Source organism: Schistocerca serialis, unplaced genomic scaffold, assembly GCF_023864345.2.
Source record: "Schistocerca serialis cubense isolate TAMUIC-IGC-003099 unplaced genomic scaffold, iqSchSeri2.2 HiC_scaffold_1420, whole genome shotgun sequence".
Taxonomy (NCBI): Eukaryota; Metazoa; Arthropoda; class Insecta; order Orthoptera; family Acrididae; genus Schistocerca; species Schistocerca serialis.
The window spans coordinates 1,361,756-1,381,255 of NW_026047648.1; the positions used below are offsets into that span (position 1 = coordinate 1,361,756).

The window sequence follows — 19,500 nt, forward strand, 5'->3', positions numbered from 1 at the left end:
ATGTCCCGAGTTCGAGTCTCGGTCGGGCACGCAGTTTTAATCTCTTAGGAAGTTTCATATCAGCGCACACTCCGCTGCAGAGTGAAAATCTCATTCTGGAAACATTCCCCAGGCTGTAGCTATGCCATGTCTCCGCATATCCTTACTTTCAGGAGTGCTAGTTCAGCAAGGTTCGCAGGAGAGCTTCTGTTAACTTTGGAAGGTAGGAGACGAGGTACTGGCAGACATAAAGCTGTGAGCATGGGGCGTGACTTGTGCTTGGGTGGCTCGGTTGGTAGAGCACTTGCCCGCGAGAGGCAAATGTCCCGAATTCGAGGATCGGTTCGGCACGCAGTTTCAATCTGCCAGGAAGTTTCATATCAGCGCACACTTCTCTGCAGAGTGAAAATCTCATTCTGGAAACATTCCCCAGGCAGTAGCTATGCCATGTCTCCGCAATATCCTTTCTTTCAGGAGTGCTAGTTCTGCAAGGTTTGCAGGAGAGCTTCTGCTAACTTTGGAAGGTAGGAGACGAGGTACTGGCAGAAGTAAAGCTGTGAGGATGGAGCGTGAGTTGTGCTTGGGTGGCTCGGTTGGTAGAGCACTTGCCCGCGAGAGGCAAATGTCCCGAGTTCGAGTATCGGTCCGGCACGCAGTTTTAATCTGCCAGGAAGTTTCATATCAGCGCACACTCCGCTGCAGAGTGAAATTCTCATTCTGGAAACATTCCCCAGGCTGTAACTATGCCATGTCTCCGCAATATCCTTTCTTTCAGGAGTGCTAGTTCTGCAAGGTTCGCAGGAGAGCTTCTGTTATCTTTGGAAGGTAGGAGACGGGTTACTGGCAGAAGTAAAGCTGTGAGGATGGAGCGTGAGTTGTGCTTGGGTGGCTCAGTTGGTAGAGCACTTGCCCGCGAGAGGCAAATGTCCCGAGTTCGAGTCTCGGTCCGGCACGCAGTTTTAATCTGCAAGGAAGTTTCATATCAGCGCACACTCCGCTGCAGAGTGAAAATCTCATTCTGGAAACATTCCCCAGGCTGTAGCTATGCCATGTCTCCGCAATATCATTTCTTTCAGGAGTGCTAGTTCAGCAAGGTTCGCTGAAGAGCTTCTGTTAACTTGGAAGGTGTAAGACGAGGTACTGGCAGAAGTAAAGCTGTGAGGATGGAGCGTGAGTCGTGCTTGGGTGGCTCAGTTGGTAGAGCACTTGCCCGCGAGAGGCAGAGGTCCCGAGTTCGAGTCTCGGTCCGGCGCACAGATTTAATCTGCCACGAAGTTTCATATCAGCGCACACTCCACTGCAGAGTGAATATCTCATTCTGGAAACATTCCCCAGGCTGTGGCATTGCCATGTCTCCGCAATATCATTTCTTTCAGGGGTGCCAGTTCTGCAAGGTTCGCAGGAGAGCTTCTGTTATCTTTGGAAGGTAGGAGACGAGGTACTGGCAGAAGTAAAGCTGTGAGGATGTGTCGTGAGTCGTGCTTGGGTGGCTCGGTTGGTAGTGCACGTGCCCGCGAGAGGCAAATGTCCCCAGTTCGAGTCTCGGTCCGGCACGTAGTTTTAATCTGCCAGGAAGTTTCATATCAGCGCACACTCCGCTGCAGAGTGAAAATCTCATTCTGGAAACATTCCCCAGGCTGTAGCTATGCCATGTCTCCGCAATATCCTTTCTTTCAGGAGTGCTAGTTCTGCAAGGTTCGCAGGAGAGCTTCTGTTAACTTTGGAAGGTAGGAGACTAGGTACTGGCAGAAATAAAGCTGTGAGCATGGGGCGTGAGTTGTGCTTGGGTGGCTCAGGTGGTAGAGCACTTGCCCGCGAGAGGCAAATGTCCCGAGTTCGAGTCTCGGTCCGGCACGCAGTTTTAATCTGCCAGGAAGTTTCATATCAGCGCACACTCCGCTGCAGAGTGAAAATCTCATTCTGGAACCATTCCCCAGGCTGTAACTATGCCATGTCTCCGCAATATCCTTTTTTTCAGGAGTGCTAGTTCTGCAAGGTTCGCAGGAGAGCTTCTGTTATCTTTGGAAGGTAGGAGACGAGGTACTGGCAGAAGTAAGGCTGTGAAGATGGAGCGTGAGTTGTGCTTGGGTGCCTCGGTTGGTAGAGCAGTTGCCCGCGAGAGGCAAATGTCCCGAGTTCGAGTCTCGGTCCGGCACGCAGTTTTAATCTGCCAGGAAGTTTCATATCAGCGCACACTCCGCTGCAGAGTGAAAATCTCATTCTGGAAACATCCCCCAGGCTGTAGCATTGCCATGTCTCCGCAATATCATTTCTTTCAGGAGTGCTAGTTCTGCAAGGTTCGCAGGAGAGCTTCTGTTAACTTGGAAGGTAGGAGACGAGGTACTGGCAGAAGTAAAGCTGTGAGGATGGAGCGTGAGTCGTGCTTGGGTGGCTCAGTTGGTAGTGCACTTGCCCTGCGAGAGGCAAAGGTCCCGAGTTCGAGTCTCGGTCCGGCACGCAAATTTAATCTGCCAGGAAGTTTCATATCAGCGCACAGTCCACTGCAGAGTGAAAATCTCATTCTGGAAACATTCCCCAGACTGTAGCTATGCCATGTCTCCGCAATATCCTTTCATTCAGGGGTGCTAGTTCTGCAACTTTCGCAGGAGAGCTTCTGTTAACTTTGGAAGGTAGGAGACGAGGTACTGGCAGAAGTAAAGCTGTGAGGATGGAGCGTGAGTTGTGCTTGGGTGGCTCGGTTGGTAGAGCACTTGCCCGCGAGAGGCAAATGTCCCGAGTTCGAGTCTCGGTCCGGCACGCAGTTTTAATCTGCCAGGAAGTTTCATATCAGCGCACACTCCGCTGCAGAGTGAAAATCTCATTCTGGAAACATTCCCCAGGCTGTAACTATGCCATGTCTCCGCAATATCCTTTTTTTCAGGAGTGCTATTTCTGCAAGGTTCGCCGGAGAGCTTCTGTTATCTTTGGAAGGTAGGAGACGAGGTACTGGCAGAAGTAAAGCTGTGAGGATGGAGCGTGAGTTGTGCTTGGGTGGCTCGGTTGGTAGAGCACTTGCCCGCGAGAGGCAAATGTCCCGAGTTCGAGTCTCGGTCCGGCACGCAGTTTTAATCTGCCAGGAAGTTTCATATCAGCGCACACTCCGCTGCAGAGTGAAAATCTCATTCTGGAAACATTCCCCAGGCTGTAGCTATGCCATGTCTCCGCAATATCCTTTCTTTCAGGAGTGCTAGTTCTGCAAGGTTCGCAGGAGAGCTGCTGTTAACTTTGGAAGGTAGGAGACGAGGTACTGGCAGAAGTAAAGCTGTGAGGATGGAGCGTGAGTGCTGCTTGCGTGGCTCGGTTGGTAGAGCACTTTTCCTCGAGAGGCAAAGGTCCCGAGTTCGAGTCTCGGTCCGGCACGCAGATTTAATCTGCCAAGAAGTTTCATATCAGCGCACACTCCACTGCAGAGTGAAAATCTCATTCTGGAAACATTCCCCAGGCTGTGGCTATGCCATGTCTCCGCAATATCCTTTCTTTCAGGAGTGCTAGTTCTGCAAGGTTCGCAGGAGAGCTTCTGTTAACTTTGGAAGGTAGGAGACGAGGTACTGGCAAAAATAAAGCAGAGAGCATGAGGCGTGAGTTGTGCTTGGGTGGCTCAGTTTGTAGACAACTTGCCCCCGAGAGGCAAAGGTCCCGAGTTCGAGTCTCGGTCCGGCACGCAGTTTTAATCTGCCAGGAAGTTTCACATCAGCGCACACTCCTCTGCAGAGTGAAAATCTCATTCTGGAAACATTCCCCAGGCTGTAGCTATGCCATGTCTCCGCAATATCCTTTCTTTCAGGGGTGCTAGTTCTGCAAAGGTTCGCAGGAGAGCTTCTGCTAACTTTGGAAGGTAGGAGACGAGGTACTGGCAGAAATTAAGCTGTGAGCATGGGGCGTTAGTTGTGCTTGGGTGGCTCGGTTGGTAGAGCACTTGCCCGCGAGAGGCAAATGTCCCGAGTTCGAGTCTCGGTCGGGCACGCAGTTTTAATCTCTTAGGAAGTTTCATATCAGCGCACACTCCGCTGCAGAGTGAAAATCTCATTCTGGAAACATTCCCCAGGCTGTAGCTATGCCATGTCTCCGCATATCCTTACTTTCAGGAGTGCTAGTTCTGCAAGGTTCGCAGGAGAGCTTCTGTTAACTTTGGAAGGTAGGAGACGAGGTACTGGCAGAAATAAAGCTGTGAGCATGGGGCATGACTTGTGCTTGGGTGGCTCAGTTGGTAGAGCACTTGCCCGCGAGAGGCAAATGTCCCGAATTCGAGGATCGGTTCGGCACGCAGTTTTAATCTGCCAGGAAGTTTCATATCAGCGCACACTTCTCTGCAGAGTGAAAATCTCATTCTGGAAACATTCCCCAGGCTGTAGCTATGCCATGTCTCCGCAATATCCTTTCTTTCAGGAGTGCTAGTTCTGCAAGGTTTGCAGGAGAGCTTCTGTTAACTTTGGAAGGTAGGAGACGAGGTACTGGCATAAATAAAGCTGTGAGGATGGAGCGTGGGTTGTGCTTGGGTGGCTCGGTTGGTAGAGCACTTGCCCGCGAGAGGCAAATGTCCCGACTTCGAGTCTCGGTCCGGCACGCAGTTTTAATCTGCCAGGAAGTTTCATATCAGCGCACACTCCGCTGCAGAGTGAAAATCTCATTCTGGAAACATTCCCCAGGCTGTAGCTATGCCATGTCTCCGCAATATCCTTTCTTTCAGGAGTGCTATTTCTGCAAGGTTCGCAGGAGAGCTTCTGTTAACTTTGGAAGGTAGGAGACGAGGTACTGGCAGAAATAAAGCTGTGAGCATGGGGCGTGACTTGTGCTTGGGTGGCTCGGTTGGTAGAGCACTTGCCCGCGAGAGGCAAATGTCCCGAGTTCGAGGATCGGTTCGGCACGCAGTTTTAATCTGCCAGGAAGTTTCATATCAGCGCACACTTCTCTGCAGAGTGAAAATCTCATTCTGGAAACATTCCCCAGGCTGTAGCTATGCCATGTCTCCGCAATATCCTTTCTTTCAGGAGTGCTAGTTCTGCAAGGTTTGCAGGAGGGCTTCTGTTAACTTGGAAGGTAGGAGACGAGGTACTGGCAGAAGTAAAGCTGTGAGGATGGAGCGTGAGTTGTGCTTGGGTGGCTCGGTTGGTAGAGCACTTGCCCGCGAGAGGCAAATATCCCGAGTTCGAGTCTCGGTCCGGCACGCAGTTTTAATCTGCCAGGAAGTTTCATATCAGCGCACACTCCGCTGCAGAGTGAAAATCTCATTCTGGAAACATTCCCCAGGCTGTAACTATGCCATGTCTCCGCCATATCCTTTTTTTCAGGAGTGCTATTTCTGCAAGGTTCGCAGGAGAGCTTCTGTTATCTTTGGAAGGTAGGAGACGAGGTACTGGCAGAAGTAAAGCTGTGAGGATGGAGCGTGAGTTGTGCTTGGGTGGCTCGGTTGGTAGAGCACTTGCCCGCGAGACGCAAATGTCCCGAGTTCGAGTCTCGGTCCGGCACGCAGTTTTAATCTGCCAGGAAGTTTCATATCAGCGCACAATCCGCTGCAGAGTTAAAATCTCATTCTGGAAACATTCCCCAGGCTGTAGCTATGCCATGTCTCCGCAATATCCTTTCTTTCAGGAGTGCTAGTTCTGCAAGGTTCGCAGGAGAGCTTCTGTTAACTTTGGAAGGTAGGAGACGAGGTACTGGCAGAAGTAAAGCTGTGAGGATGGAGCGTGAGTTGTGCTTGGGTGGCTCGGTTGGTAGAGCACTTGCCCGCGAGAGGCAAATGTCCCGAGTTCGAGTCTCGGTCCGGCACGCAGTTTTAATCTGCCAGGAAGTTTCATATCAACGCACACTCCTCTGCAGAGTGAAAATCTCATTCTGGAAACATTCCCCAGGCTGTAGCTATGCCATGTCTCCGCAATATCCTTTCTTTCAGGGGTGCTAGTTCTGCAAATGTTCGCAGGAGAGCTTCTGCTAACTTTGGAAGGTAGGAGACGAGGTACTGGCAGAAATTAAGCTGTGAGCATGGGGCGTTAGTTGTGCTTGGGTGGCTCGGTTGGTAGAGCACTTGCCCGCGAGAGGCAAATGTCCCGAGTTCGAGTCTCGGTCGGGCACGCAGTTTTAATCTCTTAGGAAGTTTCATATCAGCGCACACTCCGCTGCAGAGTGAAAATCTCATTCTGGAAACATTCCCCAGGCTGTAGCTATGCCATGTCTCCGCATATCCTTACTTTCAGGAGTGCTAGTTCTGCAAGGTTCGCAGGAGAGCTTCTGTTAACTTTGGAAGGTAGGAGACGAGGTACTGGCAGAAATAAAGCTGTGAGCATGGGGCGTGACTTGTGCTTGGGTGGCTCGGTTGGTAGAGCACTTGCCCGCGAGAGGCAAATATCCCGAATTCGAGGATCGGTTCGGCACGCAGTTTTAATCTGCCAGGAAGTTTCATATCAGCGCACACTTCTCTGCAGAGTGAAAATCTCATTCTGGAAACATTCCCCAGGCTGTAGCTATGCCATGTCTCCGCAATATCCTTTCTTTCAGGAGTGCTAGTTCTGCAAGGTTTGCAGGAGAGCTTCTGTTAACTTTGGAAGGTAGGAGACGAGGTACTGGCAGAAGTAAAGCTGTGAGGATGGAGCGTGAGTTGGGCTTGGGTGGCTCGGTTGGTAGAGCACTTGCCCGCGAGAGGCAAATGTCCCGAGTTCGAGTCTCGGTCCGGCACGCAGTTTTAATCTGCCAGGAAGTTTCATATCAGCGCACACTCCGCTGCAGCGTGAAAATCTCATTCTGGAAACATTCCCCAGGCTGTAGCTATGCCATGTCTCCGCAATATCCTTTCTTTCAGGAGTGCTAGTTCTGCAAGGTTCGCAGGAGAGCTACTGTTATCTTTGGAAGGTAGAAGAAGACGTACTGGCAGAAGTAATGCTGTGAGGATGGGGCGTGAGTCGTGCTTGGGTGGCTCAGTTGGTAGAGCACTTGCCCGCGAGACGCAAATGTCCCGAGTTCGAGTCTCGGTCCGGCATGCAGATTTAATCTGCCACGAAGTTTCATATCAGCGCACACTCCACTGCAGAGTGAAAATCTCATTCTGGAAACATTCCCCAGGCTGTGGCATTGCCATGTCTCCGCAATATCATTTCTTTCAGGGGTGCCAGTTCTGCAAGGTTCGCAGGAGAGCTTCTGTTATCTTTGGAAGGTAGGAGCCGAGGTACTGGCAGAAGTAAAGCTGTGAGGATGTGTCGTGAGTCGTGCTTGGGTGGCTCGGTTGGTAGTGCACTTGCCCGCGAGAGGCAAATGTCCCGAGTTCGAGTCTCGGTCCGGCACGCAGTTTTAATCTGCCAGGAAGTTTCATATCAGCGCACACTCCGCTGCAGAGTGAAAATCTCATTCTGGAAACATTCCCCAGGCTGTAGCTATGCCATGTCTCCGCAATATCCTTTCTTTCAGGAGTGCTAGTTCTGCAAGGTTCGCAGGAGAGCTTCTGTTAACTTTGGAAGGTAGGAGACTAGGTACTGGCAGAAATAAGGCTGTGAGCATGGGGCGTGAGTTGTGCTTGGGTGGCTCAGGTGGTAGAGCACTTGCCCGCGAGAGGCAAATGTCCCGAGTTCGAGTCTCAGTCCGGCACGCAGTTTTAATCTGCCAGGAAGTTTCATATCAGCGCACACTCCGCTGCAGAGTGAAAATCTCATTCTGGAAACATTCCCCAGGCAGTAGCATTGCCATGTCTCCGCAATATCATTTCTTTCAGGAGTGCTAGTTCTGCAAGGTTCGCAGGAGAGCTTCTGTTAACTTGGAAGGTAGGACACGAGGTACTGGCAGAAGTAAAGCTGTGAGAATGGAGCGTGAGTCGTGCTTGGGTGGCTCAGTTGGTAGTGCACTTGCCCGCGAGAGGCAAAGGTCCCGAGTTCGAGTCTCGGTCCGGCACGCAGATTTAATCTGCCAGGAAGTTTCATATCAGCGCACAGTCCACTGCAGAGTGAAAATCTCATTCTGGAAACATTCCCCAGGCTGTAGCTATGCCATGTCTCCGCAATATCCTTTCTTTCAGGGGTGCTAGTTCTGCAAAGGTTCGCAGGAGAGCTTCTGTTAACTTTGGAAGGTAGGAGACGAGGTACTGGCAGAAGTAAAGCTGTGAGGATGGAGCGTGAGTTGTGCTTGGGTGGCTCGGTTGGTAGAGCACTTGCCCGCGAGAGGCAAATGTCCCGAGTTCGAGTCTCGGTCCGGCACGCAGTTTTAATCTGCCAGGAAGTTTCATATCAGCGCACACTCCGCTGCAGAGTGAAAATCTCATTCTGGAAACATTCCCCAGGCTGCAACTATGCCATGTCTCCGCAATATCCTTTCTTTCAGGAGTGCTATTTCTGCAAGGTTCGCAGGAGAGCTTCTGTTATCTTTGGAAGGTAGGAGACGAGGTACTGGCAGAAGTAAAGCTGTGAAGTTGGAGCGTGAGTTGTGCTTTTGTGGCTCGGTTGGTAGAGCAGTTGCCCGCGAGAGGCAAATGTCCCGAGTTCGAGTCTCGGTCCGGCACGCAGTTTTAATCTGCCAGGAAGTTTCATATCAGCGCACACTCCGCTGCAGAGTGAAAATCTCATTCTGGAAACATTCCCCAGGCTGTAGCATTGCCATGTCTCCGCAATATCATTTCTTTCAGGAGTGCTAGTTCTGCAGGGTCGCAGGAGAGCTTCTGTTAACTTGGAAGGTAGGAGACGACGTACTGGCAGAAGTAAAGCTGTGAGAATGGAGCGTGAGTCGTGCTTGGGTGGCTCAGTTGGTAGTGCACTTGCCCGCGAGAGGCAAAGGTCCCGAGTTCGAGTCTCGGTCCGGCACGCAGATTTAATCTGCCAGGAAGTTTCATATCAGCGCACAGTCCATTGCAGAGTGAAAATATCATTCTGGAAACATTCCCCAGGCTGTAGCTATGCCATGTCTCCGCAATATCCTTTAATTCAGGGGTGCTAGTTCTGCAACTTTCGCAGGAGAGCTTCTGTTAACTTTGGAAGGTAGGAGACGAGATACTGGCAGAAGTAAAGCTGTGAGGATGGAGCGTGAGTTGTGCTTGGGTGGCTCGGTTGGTAGAGCACTTGCCCGCGAGAGGCAAATGTCCCGAGTTCGAGTCTCGGTACGGCACGCAGTTTTAATCTGCCAGGAAGTTTCATATCAGCGCACACTCCGCTGCAGAGTGAAAATCTCATTCTGGAAACATTCCCCAGGCTGTAACTATGCCATGTCTCCGCAATATCCTTGTTTTCAGGAGTGCTATTTCTGCAAGGTTCGCAGGAGAGCTTCTGTTATCTTTGGAAGGTAGGAGACGAGGTACTGGCAGAAGTAAAACTGTGAGGATGGAGCGTGAGTTGTGCTTGGGTGGCTCGGTTGGTAGAGCACTTGCCCGCGAGAGACAAATGTCCCGAGTTCGAGTCTCGGTCCGGCACGCAGTTTTAATCTGCCAGGAAGTTTCATATCAGCGCACACTCCGCTGCAGAGTGAAAATCTCATTCTGGAAACATTCCCCAGGCTGTAGCTATGCCATGTCTCCGCAATATCCTTTCTTTCATGAGTGCTAGTTCTCCAAGGTTCGCAGGAGAGCTTCTGTTAACTTTGGAAGGTAGGAGACGAGGTACTGGCAGAAGTAAAGCTGTGAGGATGGAGCGTGAGTGCTGCTTGGTCGGCTCGGTTGGTAGAACACTTTTCCTCGAGAGGCAAAGGTCCCGAGTTCGAGTCTCGGTCCGGCACGCAGATTTAATCTGCCAAGAAGTTTCATATCAGCGCACACTCCACTGCAGAGTGAAAATCTCATTCTGGAAACATTCCCCAGGCTGTGGCTATGCCATGTCTCCGCAATATCCTTTCTTTCAGGAGTGCTAGTTCTGCAAGGTTCGCAGGAGAGCTTCTGTTAACTTTGGAAGGTAGGAGACGAGGTACTGGCAGTAATAAAGCTGAGAGCATGGGGCGTGAGTTGTGCTTGGGTGGCTCAGTTTGTAGACCACTTGCCCCCGAGAGGCAAAGGTCATGAGTTCGAGTCTCGGTCCGGCACGCAGTTTTAATCTGCCAGGAAGTTTCATATCAGTGCACACTCCTCTGCAGAGTGAAAATCTCATTCTGGAAACATTCCCCAGGCTGTAGCTATGCCATGTCTCCGCAATATCCTTTCTTTCAGGAGTGCTAGTTCTGCAATGGTTCGCAGGAGAGCTTCTGCTAACTTTGGAAGGTAGGAGACGAGGTACTGGCAGAAATTAAGCTGTGAGCATGGGGCGTGAGTTGTGCTTGGGTGGCTCGGTTGGTAGAGCACTTGCCCGCGAGAGGCAAATGTCCCGAGTTCGAGTCTCGGTCGGGCACGCAGTTTTAATCTCTTAGGAAGTTTCATATCAGCGCACACTCCGCTGCAGAATGAAAATCTCATTCTGGAAACATTCCCCAGGCTGTAGCTATGCCATGTCTCCGCATATCCTTACTTTCAGGAGTGCTAGTTCTGCAAGGTTCGCAGGAGAGCTTCTGTTAACTTTGGAAGGTAGGAGACGAGGTACTGTCAGAAATAAAGCTGTGAGCATGGGGCGTGACTTGTGCTTGGGTGGCTCGGTTGGTAGAGCACTTTTCCTCGAGAGGCAAAGGTCCCGAGTTCGAGTCTCGGTCCGGCACGCAGATTTAATCTGCCAAGAAGTTTCATATCAGCGCACACTCCACTGCAGAGTGATAATCTCATTCTGGAAACATTCCCCAGGCTGTGGCTATGCCATGTCTCCGCAATATCCTTTCTTTCAGGAGTGCTAGTTCTGCAAGGTTCGCAGGAGAGCTTCTGTTAACTTTGGAAGGTAGGAGACGAGGTACTGGCAGAAATAAAGCTGAGAGCATGGGGCGTGAGTTGTGCTTGGGTGGCTCAGTTTGTAGACCACTTGCCCCTGAGAGGCAAAGGTCCCGAGTTCGAGTCTCGGTCCGGCACGCAGTTTTAATCTGCCAGGAAGTTTCATATCAGCGCACACTCCTCTGCAGAGTGAAAATCTCATTCTGGAAACATTCCCCAGGCTGTAGCTATGCCATGTCTCCGCAATATCCTTTCTTTCAGGGGGGCTAGTTCTGCAAAGGTTCGCAGGAGAGCTTCTGCTAACTTTGGAAGGTAGGAGACGAGGTACTGGCAGAAATTAAGCTGTGAGCATGGGGCGTGAGTTGTGCTTGGGTGGCTCGGTTGGTAGAGCACTTGCCCGCGAGAGGCAAATGTCCCGAGTTCGAGTCTCGGTCGGGCACGCAGTTTTAATCTCTTAGGAAGTTTCATATCAGCGCACACTCCGCTGCAGAGTGAAAATCTCATTCTGGAAACATTCCCCAGGCTGTAGCTATGCCATGTCTCCGCAATATCCTTTCTTTCAGGAGTGCTAGTTCTGCAAGGTTTGCAGGAGAGCTTCTGTTAACTTTGGAAGGTAGGAGACGAGGTACTGGCAGAAGTAAAGCTGTGAGGATGGAGCGTGAGTTGTGCTTGGGTGGCTCGGTTGGTAGAGCACTTGCCCGCGAGAGGCAAATGTCCCGAGTTCGAGTCTCGGTCCGGCACGCAGTTTTAATCTGCCAGGAAGTTTCATATCAGCGCACACTCCGCTGCAGAGTGAAAATCTCATTCTGGCAACATTCCCCAGGCTGTAACTATGCCATTTCTCCGCAATATCCTTTCTTTCAGGGGTGCTAATTCTGCAAATGTTCGCAGGAGTGCTTCTGTTAACTTTGGAAGCTAGGAGACGAGGTACTGGCAGAAGTAAAGCTGTGAGGATGGAGTGTGAGTCGTGCTTGGGTGGTTCAGTTGGTGGAGCACTTACCCCCGAGAGGCAAAGGTCCCGAGTTCGAGTCTCGGTCCGGCACGCAGTTTTAATCTGCCAGGAAGTTTCATATCAGCGCACTTTCCGCTGCAGAGTGAAAATCTCATTCTGGAAACATTCCCCAGGCAGTAGCTATGCCATGTCTCCGCAATATACTTTCTTTCAGGAGTGCTAGTACTGCAAGGTTCGCAGGAGAGGTTCTGTTAACTTTGGAAGGTAGGAGACGAGGTACTGGCAGAAATAAAACTGTGAGCATGGGGTGTGAGTTGTGCTTAGGTGGCTCAGTTGGTAGAGCACTTGCCCGCGAGAGGCAAATGTCCCGAGTTCGAGTCTCGGTCGGGCACGCAGTTTTAATTTCTTAGGAAGCTTCATATTAGCGCACACTCCGCTGCAGAGTGAAAATCTCAATCTGGAAACATTCCCCAGGCTGTAGCTATGCCATGTCTCCGCAATATCCTTTCTTTCAGGAGTGATAGATCTGCAAGGTTCGCAGGAGAGCTTCTGTTAACTTTGAAAGGTAGGAGACGAGGTACTGGCAGAAATAAAGCTATGAGCATGGGGCGTGACTTGTGCTTGGGTGGCTCGGTTGGTAGAGCACTTGCCCGCGAGAGGCAAATGTCCCGAGTTCGAGTCTCGGTCCGGCACGCAGTTTTAATCTGTCAGGAAGTTTCATATCAGCGCACACTCCGCTGCAGAGTGAAAATCTCATTCTGGAAACATTCCCCAGGCTGTAGCTATGCCATGTCTCCGCAATATCCTTTCTTTCAGGAGTGCTAGTACTGCAAGGTTCGCAGGAGAGCTTCTGTTAACTTTGGAAGGTAGGAGACGAGGTACTGGCAGAAATAAAACTGTGAGCATGGGGCATGAGTTGTGCTTAGGTGGCTCAGTTGGTAGAGCACTTGCCCCCGAGAGGCAAATGTTCCGAGTTCGAGTCTCGGTCCGGCACGCAGTTTTAATCTGCCAGGAAGTTTCATATCAGCGGACACTCCACTGCAGAGTGAAAATCTCATTCTGGAAACATTCCCCAGGCTGTAGCTATACCATGTCTCCGCAATATCCTTTCTTTCAGGAGTGCTAGTTCTGCAAGGTTCGCAGGAGAGCTTCTGTTAACTTTGGAAGGTAGGAGACGAGGTACTGGCAGAAGTAAAGCTGTGAGGATAGAGCGTGAGTTGTGCTTGGGTGGCTCGGTTGGTAGAGCACTTGCACGCGAGAGGCAAATGTCCCGAGTTCGAGTCTCGGTCCGGCACGCAGTTTTAATCTGCCAGTAAGTTTCATATCAGCGCACACTCCGCTGCAGAGTGAAAATCTCATTCTGGAAACATTCCCCAGGCTGTAGCTATGCCATGTCTCCGCAATATCCTTTCTTTCAGGAGTGCTAGTTCTGCAAGGTTCGGAGGAGAGCTTCTGTTAACTTGGGATGGTAGGAGACGAGGTACAGGCAGACGTAAAGCTGATAGGATGGAGCGTGAGCCGTGCTTGGGTGGCTCAGTTGGTAGAGCACTTGCCCCCGAGAGGCAAAGGTCCCGTGTTCGAGTCTCGGTCCGGCACGCAGTTTTAATCTGCCAGGAAGTTTCATATCAGCGCACACTCCACTGCAGAGTGAAAATCTCATTCTGGAGACACTCCCCAGGCTGTAGCTATGCCATGGCTCCGCAATATCCTTTCTATCAGGAGTGCTAGTTCTGCAAGGTTCGCAGGAGAGCTTCTGTTAACTTTGGAAGGTAGGAGACGAGGTACTGGCAGAGAGAAAGCTGTGAGCATGGGGCGTGAGTTGTGCTTGGGTGGCTCAGGTGGTAGAGCACTTGCCCGCGAGAGGCAAATGTCCCGAGTTCGAGTCTCGGTCCGGCACGCAGTTTTAATCTGTCAGGAAGTTTCATATCAGCGCACACTCCGCTGCAGAGTGAAAAACTCATTCTGGAAACATTCCCCAGGCTGTAGCTATGCCATGTCTCCGCAATATCATTTCTATCAGGAGTGCTAGTTCTGCAAGGTTCGCAGGAGAGCTTCTGTTAACTTTGGAAGGTAGGAGACGAGGTACTGGCAGAAGTAAAGCTGTGAGCATGGGGCGTGAGTTATGCTTGGGTGGCTCAGTTCTTAGAGCACTTGCCCCCGAGAGGCAAATGTCCCGAGTTCGAGTCTCGGTCCGGCACGCAGTTTTAATCTGCCAGTAAGTTTCATATCAGCGCACACTCCGCTGCAGAGTGAAAATCTCATTCTGGAAACATTCCCCAGGCTGTAGCTATGCCATGTCTCCGCAATATCCTTTCTTTCAGGAGTGCTAGTTCTGCAAGGTTCGGAGGAGAGCTTCTGTTAACTTGGGAAGGTAGGAGACGAAGTACTGGCAGAAGTAAAGCTGATAGGATGGAGAGTGAGCCGTGCTTCGGTGGCTCAGTTGGTAGAGCACTTGCCCCGAGAGGCAAAGGTCCCGTGTTCGAATCTCGGTCCGGCACGCAGTTTTAATCTGCCAGGAAGTTTCATATCAGCGCACACTCCACTGCAGAGTGAAAATCTCATTCTGGAAACATTTCCCAGGCTGTAGCTAAGCCATGTCTCCGCAATATCCTATTTTTCAGGAGTGCTACTTCTGCATGGTTCGCAGGGGAGCTTCTGTTAATTTTGGAAGGTAGGAGACGAGGTACTGGCAGAAATAAAGCTGAGAGCATGGGGCGTGGGTTGTGCTTGGGTGGCTCGGTTGGTAGAGCACTTGGCCGCGAGAGGCAAATGTCCCGAGTTCGAGTCTCGGTCCGGCACGCAGTTTTAATCTGCCAGGAAGTTTCATGTCAGCGCACACTTCTCTGCAGAGTGAAAATCTCATTCTGGAAACATTCCCCAGGCTGTAGCTATGCCATGTCTCCGCATATCCTTACTTTCAGGAGTGCTAGTTCTGCAAGGTTCGCAGGAGAGCTTCTGTTAACTTTGGAAGGTAGGAGACGAGGTACTGGCAGAAATAAAGCTGTGAGCATGGGGCGTGACTTGTGCTTGGGTGGCTCGGTTGGTAGAGCACTTGCCCGCGAGAGGCAAATGTCCCAAATTCGAGGATCGGTTCGGCACGCAGTTTTAATCTGCCAGGAAGTTTCATATCAGCGCACACTTCTCTGCAGAGTGAAAATCTCATTCTGGAAACATTGCCCAGGCTGTAGCTATGCCATGTCTCCGCAATATCCTTTCTTTCAGGAGTGCTAGTTCTGCAAGGTTTGCAGGAGAGCTTCTGTTAACTTTGGAAGGTAGAAGACGAGGTACTGGCAGAAGTAAAGCTGTGAGGATGGAGCGTGAGTTGTGCTTGGGTGGCTCGGTTGGTAGAGCACTTGCCCGCGAGAGGCAAATGTCCCGAGTTCGAGTCTCGGTCCGCCACGCAGTTTTAATCTGCCAGGAAGTTTCATATCAGCGCACACTCCGCTGCAGAGTGAAAATCTCATTCTGGAAACATTCCCCAGGCTGTAACTATGCCATGTCCCCGCAATATCCTTTTTTTCAATAGTGCTAGTTCTGCAAGGTTCGCAGGAGAGCTTCTGTTATCTTTGGAAGGTAAAAGACGAGGTATTGGCAGAAGTAAAGCTGTGAGGATGGAGCGTGAGTTGTGCTTGGGTGGCTCGGTTGGTAGAGCAGTTGCCCGCGAGAGGCAAATGCCCCGAGTTCGAGTCTCGGTCCGGCACGCAGTTTTAATCTGCCAGGAAGTTTCATATCGGCGCAAACTCCGCTGCAGAGAGAAAATCTCATTCTGGAAACATTCCCCAGGCTGTAGCTATGCCATGTCTCCGCAATATCATTTCTTTCAGGAGTGCTAGTTCTGCAAGGTTCGCAGGAGAGCTTCTGTTAACTTGGAAGGTAGGAGACGAGGTACTGGCAGAAGTGAAGCTGAGAGGATGGAGCGTGAGTCGTGCTTGGGTGGCTCAGTTGGTTGAGCACTTGCCCGCGAGAGGCAAAGGTCCCCAGTTCGAGTCTCGGTCCGGCACGCAGATTTAATCTGCCAGGAAGTTTCATATCAGCGCACAGTCCACTGCAGAGTGAAAATCTCATTCTGGAAACATTCGCCAGGCTGTGGCTATGCCATGTCTCCGCAATATCATTTCTTTCAGGAGTGCCAGTTCTGCAAGGTTCGCAGGAGAGCTTCTGCTAACTTTGGAAGGTAGGAGACGAGGTACTGGCAGAAGTAAAGCTGTGAGGATGGAGCGTGAGTTGTGCATGGGTGGCTCGGTTGGTAGAGCACTTGCCCGCGAGAGGCAAATGTCCCGAGTTCGAGTCTCGGTCCGGCACGCAGTTTTAATCTGCCAGGAAGTTTCATATCAGCGCACACTCCGCTGCAGCGTGAAAATCTCATTCTGGAAACATTCCCCAGGCTGTAGCTATGCCATGTCTCCGCAATATCCTTTCTATCAGGAGTGCTAGTTCTGCAAGGTTCGCAGGAGAGCTTCTGTTAACTTTGGAAGGTAGGAGACGAGGTACTGGCAGAAGTAAAGCTGTGAGCATGGGGCGTGAGTTATGCTTGGGTGGCTCAGTTCTTAGAGCACTTGCCCCCGAGAGGCAAATGTCCCGAGTTCGAGTCTCGGTCCGGCACGCAGTTTTAATCTGCCAGGAAGTTTCATATCAGCGCACACTCCGCTGCAGAGTGAAAATCTCATTCTGGAAACACTCTCCAGGCTGTAGGTATGACATGTCTCCGCAATATCCTTTCTTTTAGGGGTGCTAGTTCTGCATAGTTCGCAGGAGAGCTTCTGTTAACTTTGGAAGGTAGGAGACGAGGTACTGGCAGAAGTAAAGCTGTGAGGATGGAGCGTGAGTTGTGCTTGGGTGGCTCGGTTGGTAGAGCACTTGCCCGCGAGAAACAAAAGTCCCGAGTTCGAGTCTCGGTCCGGCACGCAGTTTTAATCCGCCAGGAAGTTTCATATCAGCGCACACTCCGCTGCAGAGTGAAAATCTCATTCTGGAAACACTCTCCAGGCTGTAGGTATGACATGTCTCCGCAATATCCTTTCTTTTAGGGGTGCTAGTTCTGCAAAGTTCGCAGGAGAGCTTCTGTTAACTTTGGAAGGTAGGAGACGAGGTACTGGCAGAAGAAAAGCTGTGAGGATGGAGCGTGAGTTGTGCTTGGGTGGCTCGGTTGGTAGAGCACTTGCCCGCGAGAGGCAAATGTCCCGAGTTCGAGTCTCGGTCCGGCACGCAGTTTTAATCTGCCAGTAAGTTTCATATCAGCGCACACTCCGCTGCAGAGTGAAAATCTCATTCTGGAAACATTCCCCAGGCTGTAGCTATGCCATGTCTCCGCAATATCCTTTCTTTCAGGAGTGCTAGTTCTGCAAGGTTCGGAGGAGAGCTTCTGTTAACTTGGGAAGGTAGGAGACGAGGTACTGGCAGAAGTAAAGCTAATAGGATGGAGCGTGAGCCGTGCTTGGGTGGCTCAGTTGGTAGAGCACTTGCCCCCGAGAGGCAAATGTCCCGTGTTCGAGTCTCGGTCAGGCACGCAGTTTTAATCTCTTAGGAAGTTTCATATCAGCGCACACTCCGCTGCAGAGTGAAAATCTCATTCTGGAAACATTCCCCAGGCTGTAGCTATGCCATGTCTCCGCATATCCTTACTTTGAGGAGTGCTAGTTCTGCAAGGTTCGCAGGAGAGCTTCTGTTAACTTTGGAAGGTAGGAGACGAGGTACTGGCAGAAATAAAGCTGTGAGCATGGGGCGTGACTTGTGCTTGGGTGGCTCGGTTGGTAGAGCACTTGCCCGCGAGAGGCAAATGTCCCGAATTCGAGGATCGGTTCGGCACTCAGTTTTAATCTGCCAGGAAGTTTCATATCAGCGCACACTTCTCTGCAGAGTGAAAATCTCATTCTGGAAACATTCCCCAGGCTGTAGCTATGCCAAGTCTCCGCAATATCCTTTCTTTCAGGAGTGCTAGTTCTGCAAGGTTTGCAGGAGAGCTTCTGTTAACTTTGGAAGGTAGGAGACGAGGTACTGGCAGAAGTAAAGCTGTGAGGATGGAGCGTGAGTTGTGCTTGGGTGGCTCGGTTGGTAGAGCACTTGCCCGCGAGAGGCAAATGTCCCGAGTTCGAGTCTCGGTCCGGCACGCAGTTTTAATCTGCCAGGAAGTTTCATATCAGCGCACACTCCGCTGCAGAGTGAAAATCTCATTCTGGAAACATTCCCCAGGCTGTAACTATGCCATGTCTCTGCAATAACTTTTTTTCAATAGTGCTAGTTCTGCAAGGTTCGCAGGAGAGCTTCTGTTATCTTTGGAAGGTAGGAGACGAGGTATTGGCAGAAGTAAAGCTGTGAGGATGGAGCGTGAGTTGTGCTTGGGTGGCTCGGTTGGTAGAGCAGTTGCCCGCGAGAGGCAAATGCCCCGAGTTCGAGTCTCGGTCCGGCACGCAGTTTTAATCTGCCAGGAAGTTTCATATCAGCGCACACTCCGCTGCAGAGAGAAAATCTCATTCTGGAAACATTCCTCAGGCTGTAGCTATGCCATGTCTCCGCAATATCATTTCTTTCAGGAGTGCTAGTTCTGCAAGGTTCGCAGGAGAGCTTCTGTTAACTTGGAAGGTAGGAGACGAGGTACTGGCAGAAGTAAAGCTGTGAGGATGGAGCGTGAGTCGTGCTTGGGTGGCTCAGTTGGTTGAGCACTTGCCCGCGAGAGGCAAAGGTCCCCAGTTCGAGTGTCGGTCCGGCACGCAGATTTAATCTGCCAGGAAGTTTCATATCAGCGCACAGTCCACTGCAGAGTGAAAATCTCATTCTGGAAACATTCCCCAGGCTGTGGCTATGCCATGTCTCCGCAATATAATTTCTTTCAGGAGTGCTAGTTCTGCAAGGTTCGCAGGAGAGCTTCTGTTAACTTTGGAAGGTAGTAGACAAGGTACTGGCAGAAGTAAAGCTGTGAGGATGGAGCGTGAGTTGTGCATGGGTGGCTCGGTTGGTAGAGCACTTGCCCGCGAGAGGCAAATGTCCCGAGTTCGAGTCTCGGTCCGGCACGCAGTTTTAATCTGCCAGGAAGTTTCATATCAGCGCACACTCCGCTGCAGCGTGAAAATCTCATTCTGGAAACATTCCCCAGGCTGTAGCTATGCCATGTCTCCGCAATATCCTTTCTTTCAGGAGTGCTAGTTCTGCAAGGTTCGCAGGAGAATTTCTCTTAACTTTGGAAGATAGGAGACGAGGTACTGGCAGGAGTAAAGCTGAGAGGATGGAGCGTGAGTTGTGCTTGGGTGGCTCGGTTGGTAGAGCGCTTGCCCGCGAGAGGCAAATGTCCCGAGTTCGAGTCTCGGTCCGGCACGCAGTTTTAATCTGCCAGGAAGTTTCATATCAGCGCACACTCCGCTGCAGAGTGAAAATCTCATTCTGGAAACATTCCCCAGGCTGTAGCTATGCCATGTCTCCGCAATATCCTTTCTTTCAGGAGTGCTAGTTCTGCAAGGTTCGGAGGAGAGCTTCTGTTAACTTGGGAAGGTAGGAGACGAGGTACTGGCAGAAGTAAAGCTGATAGGATGGAGCGTGAGCCGTGCTTGGGTGGCTCAGTTGGTAGAGCACTTGCCCCCGAGAGGCATAGGTCCCGTGTTCGAGTCTCGGTCCGGCATGCAGTTTTAATCTGCCAGGAAGTTTCATATCAGCGCACACTCCACTGCAGAGTGAAAATCTCATTCTGGAAACATTCCCCAGGATGTAGCTAAGCCATGTCTCCGCAATATCCTATCTTTCAGGAGTGCTCGTTCTGCATGGTTCGCAGGGGAGCTTCTGTTAACTTTGGAAGGTAGGAGACGAGGTACTGGCAGAAGTAAAGCTGTGAGCATGG

The 19,500-nt window shown here is 51.1% G+C and overlaps 1 non-coding gene across 1 annotated transcript; it reads left to right on the forward strand.

The window, feature by feature from the left end:
- Window positions 1-1,158: 1,158 nt before the first annotated feature.
- Trnas-cga (transfer RNA serine (anticodon CGA)) lies at window positions 1,159-1,233 on the forward strand. The gene has a single exon. It is a non-coding gene; the product is annotated as a tRNA-Ser (tRNA).
- The last annotated feature ends 18,267 nt before the right edge of the window (window positions 1,234-19,500 follow it).